Source organism: Mesitornis unicolor, unplaced genomic scaffold (assembly GCF_000695765.1).
Source record: "Mesitornis unicolor isolate BGI_N332 unplaced genomic scaffold, ASM69576v1 scaffold31061, whole genome shotgun sequence".
In the NCBI taxonomy this organism is placed as follows: domain Eukaryota; kingdom Metazoa; phylum Chordata; class Aves; order Mesitornithiformes; family Mesitornithidae; genus Mesitornis; species Mesitornis unicolor.
In genome coordinates, this window is record NW_010162248.1 from 5,513 (window position 1) to 14,432 (window position 8,920).

An 8,920-nucleotide genomic window follows, 5' to 3' on the forward strand; every position below is an offset into this window, starting at 1 on the left:
CCTCTCAGTGAGGAACCTTTTCTTGACATCCAATCTGCACGTCCCTTGACACAGCTTCATTCCACCTGAAGCATAACTTACCACTCCTTCCTTGCTGTGCTCAATATAGTCTAACCAACTCTCGTCACTAACTCAGGGGCTACCCTACCTTTCCAACAGATGATTCCAGTCTTGTAGAGCTGGGCAAACACTGGGATGATGCACACCTTCCTTCCAGCTCTAGGACTGGGATCTGTAAGGAACGAAACATGTCTGGGCCTCAAAACCAGGCTGCTACATTCACCACACACCTTCCCAGTCCCACCAGCAAAGCCCTGCCACTTGTCCAGCATTCCCATCAACTCCATTGCAGGACAGAGGTTGCATTTGTCAAATCTACAGATGTCTTACAGTTTTAAATGACAGATCTCATTTCTTCTTGATGCGCAACACAGTGAGAAATTTTCTCGAGCTTCTTTATCATCTGGATCTCCTTTGCTGGACAGGATGAATTCATCGTCATCCAACATTAGCAGTAATGCTTCAAGATTTGGCCAGGCACCCAGACAAATGACCACAGCACCCATTTCAACCCCAGTCCCAGCAATGAGCCATGGCAGAGCCAGGAGTCATCCTGCTTGGAGGGGAGCGCTGGTAGCTCATCTGACCCTGGAGGTTGACTTTTGGTTGTCCTGGGGACAGAGCCCACACAGCTCTCTAGCCAGGGGTTTCTCCTCCTGGCTGGAGGTCTCTGGTTTTGCTCTGTGTTGTGATGGTTTGGGAAGAATAACACACTGTGTTTTTCTCATGTGAAAGACAGTTTGCTCTCCCTGACTGATACTGAATGGCTTGTAATTACCTTAATTATACCTCTCTCTTTCCTAACATCAGACAGAGACCAGTGCTAATTCAAGTATATTGGCATAGACACACAGCATTACTTAGCTGGGTGGCTCGTGCAGGGACCTGGCAGCACCCTTAGTAAGTGCAATGGTAACACAGTCAAGGAGGGGATGCGAGTCTTGGAGATTTCAGCTGGGGTCAGTGAAGACATGAGCAGGCAGACATCTCCCTTGAGCATGGAGCCTGTCTTCTGCATGGGCTGGTTCTTGACTGTTTCGCCATCCTCCCAATATATCAGTTGTGTAACTGCTGAGATTAGGGAGTCTGTAGCATGACCTGGCATTACAATGACATAGTCTGTGCTTCTGGACAGAAGTCACTGTGCTTCCAGATGCCTTCATAGCAATGAGTATCAACCCAGGCAGAAATAAATGTCTCCATCTGCTCTTACAGCAAGTTCATCCTTCCCTGCTGACCAGGAGCATTCAACTTTCAGAGAGCAATAATTTCATTTGGATGAATAATGCTGCAGTCAATGGAAAAAGCAGCTGTGCTGGGGACACCAGGTTTGTTATTCTGCTTGATGTTTCTGGCTGGACACAATTTCTTTGCAAAACTGCACTCAGTGGCTGAGTTGGGTTGAGCTTCAAGGCCCACATATGACTGCCATATACATAATCCTGTGTTAGTCACATCTTTTTTTTTCCTCATGTAGCCAGAAAGCATCAGTCGAAATAGTCAAACCGTTCCCAGATTGCCAAATCCTGAACTGAGGCCAGAGAATACAACATCAGGCTTGGAGAGGACCTGTGGGCAGACATAATCCACTCAAGAGATAGCATGCAACCAGCTTGCCTCTGGGATGGGTGGCTGGAGAGGCTGCAGTGGGTATAAAGGTAGAGTTACTCCACAGCAGGGAACATCAGACCCTAAGTAGCCCATAGGACTACAAAAAATACAGGCAGCAAAGGTTGGGGGCAGGGGGAAAGAAGGGAATAACTAATTTTATCCTCTCAGTAGAGAAGATAATTCTTTAAGTCACAAAGTGCAAGGTTTTAGCAGGAGCCAGGATTTGTTAGGTCTGTCTATAACAGCTGCAGCCAGGCACACCCAGGAGCTACCTGGGTTTTGTAGGAAATAATCTCAGCCAGAGCATAGCCTTACATTACTTGCATGCAGATTCCCATCACCCAGGCTGTTCTGGGGATAGTCTGTCCCCTCCCCAGTGCCATCATCCACACACCATCTTCAACTGGTTCTCACTATAACAAAAGGGGGGGATGACCACTTGCGAAGGGCTAGCCCTTCAGAGACGGTTACAGAGAGAGGGGTCTGCCAGATTCAGTGCCTGGGCTGCGACTGCCTGAAAGTTCACACCAACTTGCACTCCTGCATCAATGAAAGGATCCAAACGCAGTCCATTGGACAGGCTCCAATTTGCTGGGCTTCATTCTGGATCAGACCCTCCCAGATAAAGGCACATATTTCAAGGGGTATTTGAACACAAATTGTTTAGTGCCATCTAATAGACTGGTGCATTGTAATCAATTCATGCTAACAGCTTTGACACATGAGAAATATTTTCCACTAGGGAGTATTCTCCATTAACAGAACTACTTCATCCTGTACTCAAGCCATCTCATCAACTGCTCTTGCCCAAAAAAATAGAAACAGAAGACACTTGACAAAAACAGAGAGACCTCACAAACTAGAGCAACAGAACCTGGGGGGAATATGCGATGCAGGAATATGTGAGCACAAACCCCTGCGCAAGTCCACACAAAGCAGGCTGAAGGCTCTCCCACATCGCATCTCCCCAGTACCTGTCAGTGCCACTGCCTCCAAAAGCTGCCCATGGGATGTCTGAGCACAGGGACTGCACTCCTTAGCACAGCCCCACTCCGCAGGTAGCTTCGCCAGCAGCAGCCCAGACCCTCAGCCAGCTCCCAGCCTGGCACACAGCTTGCCCAGTGCTGTAGGACGCGTGGATGCCATGCCGGAGCACAGACTGCACAAAGGCCGCAGACGGAGCAAGCTGTTTACAGATTTGCTAATATTAGAACATTACACAGCTTGCTTCTAATGAAGTGTCCATCCTGACTTTGTACTAGACAGACGGATCCTGGTACTGTGTGTCCTTCCTGCCCACAACACCTACCTGTGTGTCCTTCCTGCTCGTACTAATGACTCCCAGACGGCTGCTGCCCCAGACAACAGCTAAATCTATAATAAATCAATTTTAGCTTAATTTTTTCCCAAATGTTTGGTGCTGTTTTAAACAAAGCCCCTTACATCTTTTCCTTGAAGATTTTCATGAAAAAGCTTTCCTGGAGAGAGAGGATTTTAAAGCAGAGGAAGAGCTAAGTGTACACTAACAACATGAGTTTCTCCCCTGAGCCTTGACTCCACCACGAGCTGCTGCCTTTGTGCACAGGACCTGGTGCAGAGAAGGAGCAATCCCACTTGAACACCATGGTTTGACAAAGCTCAGACTGCTGGACAGCCTGCTCCTGAAGGCTCTCCTTGGCCTTCAAACCCAAACATCTCCGCAGAGCAAGAGATCCAGCCAGGAGCACAGGTTTGCTCCCACCAGGGAAAAGCGCCATAAGCTGAAGAACCGCACCATCAAAACCAGCTCTCAGCACAATGCTCCCAGGACAAACTATGCCTTTGAGGTGAACAGAAGACCCAAGAGATGAGCTTGTAAAAGCTTGCCACAGGGCTGCTCTGCATTCAGAGGTTACAACAACACATCACTTTTCACAAGAAGGGGGGCACAGTATCTACAGTCACCACTCAAAAGGTTTAAAGCTTACCTGTAGCAATGCAGAGCTCTCCTTGACCAGCCCCGGACTCTACCCCAGTCAGGGACAGGCAGCGTCATGGGTCCATTATCTCCTCTCTTGCTACACCAGTCAGCATAGGGAGCCTCCCAGCAAGGGCTGTGCATCCCCCCTCACCTCCCACCTTGCAGAACTCCCCAGTAAGGCAGAAAATCTAAACCAAGGGTTTCGTTCAAGACTGCCCAGCTTTACTTGTATTTTACTGGCCATGCTGCACAACAGAAATGCTGTGCTTCCTGAGGGTCCTCTTCAGGGACCGAAGAGGACAGGCACATCCTTTGAGACCTTCCACCAGCACATGTCAAGATCCTTTCAGCCCTGCTCCTTTTCCTCTGATTAATTTAGAGCACAGGGAGCAAGAGGGTCTCGAGTAGTATTCAACACATGCAGCTGTGAATGCCTCTGTACTGCCAACACCTGAAACTGCCACTGCATCACAGGAAATTTCTCCCTGAGTGGCAACACTGGCATGCTCTGCCTGCCAGAAGCCAAATATCCCTGCACTTTCTAAGAACAGGCAAAGATATGTTTCCTAACTTAAAGCACCGCATGAGCAGATTATATATCACACTGAAACTTGACATAGCAGCATTCAGTCTTAGAAGAGCTGTCAGTCCCCTTGGTGTGTGTAAGTGTGACATGAGTGTATTTTATTACAGTGCAGCAGAAAAAGTTAAATGTCTTTAGATGTATAATCAGAAGACATCATTCATTTCCTCTGCACACAGAGTGCTTACAGGCATCAGATCGACAGAGGGAAAGAATCAAAATGGAGAAATAGAATAATTAGATTTTTGGGGGGAACGTTTTACTGTTGGAGAAAAAATACACAGTTCCACAGCCAGGAAAGGAGACTACCTAAGGAAACATGAAAAACCAAGGAGAAAGAAAGAACTTCACAAACAAGATTCGTTAGGAGAGAAAATGAAAGCCGTTAAGAATTAACAGCTCCCCTACCAATGTAAAATAAATAACAAAAGCTAGAAAACCGATAAGAGAAGGAAGGAGATTGCTATAACCAACAGAAGTACTTTGAGGAGCTGCCATTCTAGCAGATACAGCTCAGAAGAGCTTATGAATATTTCTGTTCCTTCTTGGCAAGTAGTCATAATGTGTTGCTATCACGGGATGCTGAAATAGTCCCAGCAATAATGAAACCTAGCAATCAACAGAAGCCCCAAAACCAGGCTTCAATCAGCAGAACCAGCAAACTTGCATCTACATTTTCTAGGAACTCAGGTCAGCCAGCATTGGCTCTCAGTAAGTCTTCAGACTCTTCAGAAGTTCTCAGGGCTGGCAGAGAGATTTGCAAAGGAACCAGGAGGATACAGCCATCAGCCTGATGCCACCTCAGGAAAATACTGGAAAAGATGAAATGGGATTCTTTAATTAATGTGTCATGTGATGGTAGGACAGAGCTTTTACTGATGTCTTCTTACATACAAAATCCACTTGCACTGAAAAATATCAAGTGACTATGATGAGAGCTATTTTCTATAACCCCATTTTGATTGGCACTGTCTACCAGACTATCCCTGAATCCTTGATTAACACACACAGAACAATACAAAATCACAATAATGCACACTAAGTGGGTTAAAACCCCGTTAAAACGCCTGTGCCGCAAACCACAGCTAGAAAGGGAGAATCATTGCTGCGTGAGTACCGGTAGTGACGTGGGATTCTTCATCACCCATCTTGTCTGGCAAGCTAGGAGAAGGCAAACATTTGCCATTTTAGTCCAGCTGAATATTGCCCTGTTGTGCTACGAAAAAAAGAGAAGCCCCATTCACAGGCAAAGATCTCAGACCTGGCTGGAAATGGCAGCTGCACACACTCAGGCTGGAACCAAAGCATGCATTGCTTTTACTAGGCAAGATGAAAGTTGTCAGAATTGGCAGTAAATCCTCCACCCCAGCAGTGAACTGTTTGAGCTGAGGTTGAAGGCTTTTTCAAAGAAAAGCTCAAGGTCATTCCCACTGATGGGGCTTGCAGGAGCTTGTGCTGTCTGAGCTTTGCAGAGGAGCAGGGCATGCTGTCTGCCCGCCCGTGCTCTTGGGGTGAGCTTAGGGCTAGAAATACCCACTGATGGGCAACTGAGCTGAGCAGAAACTCACCCTTGGCCCCTCTCATGCATTGGTACAAGCATTTGTACTCCCTCCCTGTCCTCTTCACTCATGATCCCCACACAGGATTTGACCCCCAAATCTGTGTCACTACTGTGGACTGATCATGCTGATAACCTGAGCAGCATCACCCACAGCAAGTACACAGAGCATGGAGATCTATTTAAAGAAGGAGAAATTGCTCGCACACCTATCCTGCACTTCCAAACACCCAGCAGCCACAGCTGCTGAAAGCACACCACGCTTTCCTGGGGGTGCTCAGCAAGAGGCAGTCCCAGTCCCAAAGTTTAGTGAGGAAGAGGGGAACTCAGGGACAGAGAGGGGACAGAGGGCTGCGCTACCAGTGGGAATGCAGCAAAGGGGGAGCAGAATGAGCATAAATGGGAGATGCAACAAGATGCTGAATTATTTTGGTGCTCAAGAGCCAAGGACCACCTCCCATACTGGTTTCAGCATTTTGGAGACTGTTTTCTCTGGGACCACAAATTATTTTTGCACCCACAGGCATGTGAGGCACAGTCTCTCCATTTTCACCAGCTGCTTAACCTCATGCCTCTTTGCATCTACATAGCCACTCAACAAATAAATGCAGCATTTTGCCTCTCACCAATTCAAGCTTTCAATCTCCCCAGCTGACTTTCCATCTGCCTGCAAGTACACTCAGTCATCTAGCTGGCCATGCAGGCCTCTGGTGTCACTGCCTCCATCCCAGCTCTCACAAACAGCAGCCCAACAACGTGACATAAATGTCAGTCTTGTCTCTGGGCAATGAATCAGCCACATGAATATCTTTCAGGTGAATTATGGACCCTGCTGATAAGAAACCAAGAGGTAAAACATTAATTTGCCTGAGTCCACTGAAAATGCTTCTTTTCTGACACGACGATTTGAGTGGTGGTGGAATTTGGCTCTAATCAAATTGTAGGAGAGAGCAGCAGGGACACATTGTATGCCCCACTGTTCACAGCAATCAGGACAAGCAATTAAAGAATTCTGCAAAGTCTGCAAAGATTACCAGCGATCAGAACTGGTTCTGTCTCCCACCTCAAATAACCCACATGGGTGCCTATGTTCTCCTGTGCACCTGGGTGCTCCCGGCTCCTAGGGTGCTGCATGTATGCAGTGAACCACAGAGGACAGCTAAGGGACAGGCTCCATGTGTACCCGTACACACCCTGGACAGAGAAGGGAAGCTTTTACAGCTGTGCAACACATCCTTACCTGTGACAGGCCAGGAGTTCTGCACAGAACTCTTGCTCTATGCAGCAAGAGAGCACAGTCACAGTATAGATACAACCTCATCCCAGATGGGACATGAAGCACCAGATTTCAGCTGGAGCCCCCATACTTCTTTCTTCAGGGTGATGGTGTCCCCGGCAGCCTGGTGCCAGCCTGCAGCATGGACCTGAGTGATATCACCCTGTAGGGGACGCAGCAAAGTTCCCTGCAGCAAATGTAGCACAGGCAAAACCATGCTCTTGCTTCTGCCAATGATTTCCTCATGTGGTAAGATGTCACCAGAGCAGACAGGAGAAGGTGAAGGCAGGGTAGACTCAATTCTCATTGTGCAGCTGAGTCCAGTCAATGAGATCTTCCCTCCCATTGCCCAAATCCGGGGAGAAAGTGGATGTCTCTAGGGGATTACAGCCCACAACATTCTGGAGGTGGTGTAATTGAGGGACCTGCAGTGGAAAGCAGGTGGTTAGAAGACTACAGCTGCCACAGTGAGCAGCCATCTGGGTATAAATTGCAAGGACCAACAAATGAGGCATATTCAGTAAGTCTCTGTATGAAAAGTGCAGGGTGTCTGGTTTTGGAGCATTCCTATTCCCTGTGGCTTCACCACAGCCCCTGGCTGATGGAAAGGAGTATTATAATGTCTGTGGTCCTTGTAGAATGGTGCATCCATCTCTTTTTCAGACCTCCCGGGTCACAGGCAGGACCTAGAAGACTGCCCAAGCTTTTGAAGGCTCAGCACCACATCTATACACAGCCTCACCCACTGCACATGGCTCCCCTGCCTATTAACGCGAGGACAGCAGCAGGACCAGCCCGCAATCCTTCCAGATCACTAGACAGCAAAGATGTCTTACCACACTGAGGTCTGAGCCTCCACAACAGAGCCGCTCCCACTCCAAGCATGCACTAAGGATCTTCATTGTTCCTCAGCTTCCCTCTTAATGAAAAATAGCAGCAATAATATCACCAAAATAGCACCCATAACAGCCCCCTACCCACTTCACATGGGGGCTTGTAAGATCTTGAAATTCATCAGTGCTTTTGAACACAAATAATTTTCTTGAGTCAGAGCTCAGTCTGGAAACAGGTCTGCTTTATTAAAAATACAAGACAGCTGGGGATTTTCAAACCATAGAAGCAAGAAGTGAATACCTAATACTCTATCTAGTATGTGCTCTGTCAGAGCATCCCCCACCCAAACAGATACTGCTTCTCACCAGCCACCCCAAAAAGCTCCAGACACTCAACCACTTTTGGCAATCTTTGCAGTGGGCCTTCCCTCTTGACCCAGCTCTTCCATTACTTCAACACTTGGCTTGCTGAAACGCCAGTACCTCCCTCCTGTCCAGCCATAGATTCAGAGTGTGGCCCAGCGCTGTCACATTCAGGCTGAGTACCTATGTATTCTGCCAGGAGCCAACGTTTAGAGGAACAAAGCCAATGCACATCTCGGCCCTGCACCTCTCTCTTCTGATGCCAGCAGAGCGCCTCATGCACAGGGCTGTGGCTGATTGATGCTCCCTGGAAGCAGGCTACACTGGGCTCTTCCTAGATCCAGTCCCCAGGGACCCACATGTGTCCTCCCCTGTACCCCAAAGCTGATTACACAGCCCTACTATGATGCTCCATCCACTGGACTGCTCTACAAGAAGAAAGCAGGGACAGTCTCCTGGAAATCAGCAATAAACCAATATTTCCCTCCCCAGTGTCCCACCCCAGGAATGACGGCCAGGTCCTGAAAATGGGAGACACTAGAAGGAACAGCACCTCTGCTAAAGCAAACACCTTGTGACCTGGGCATTGGCTCTGCCAAGCGAGTCGCCTTTAGAAACAGGAGGCTCTGCATCAAACTCTGCACCACCTCCTCCTTCCTGCTGTGGTTCAGTGAGG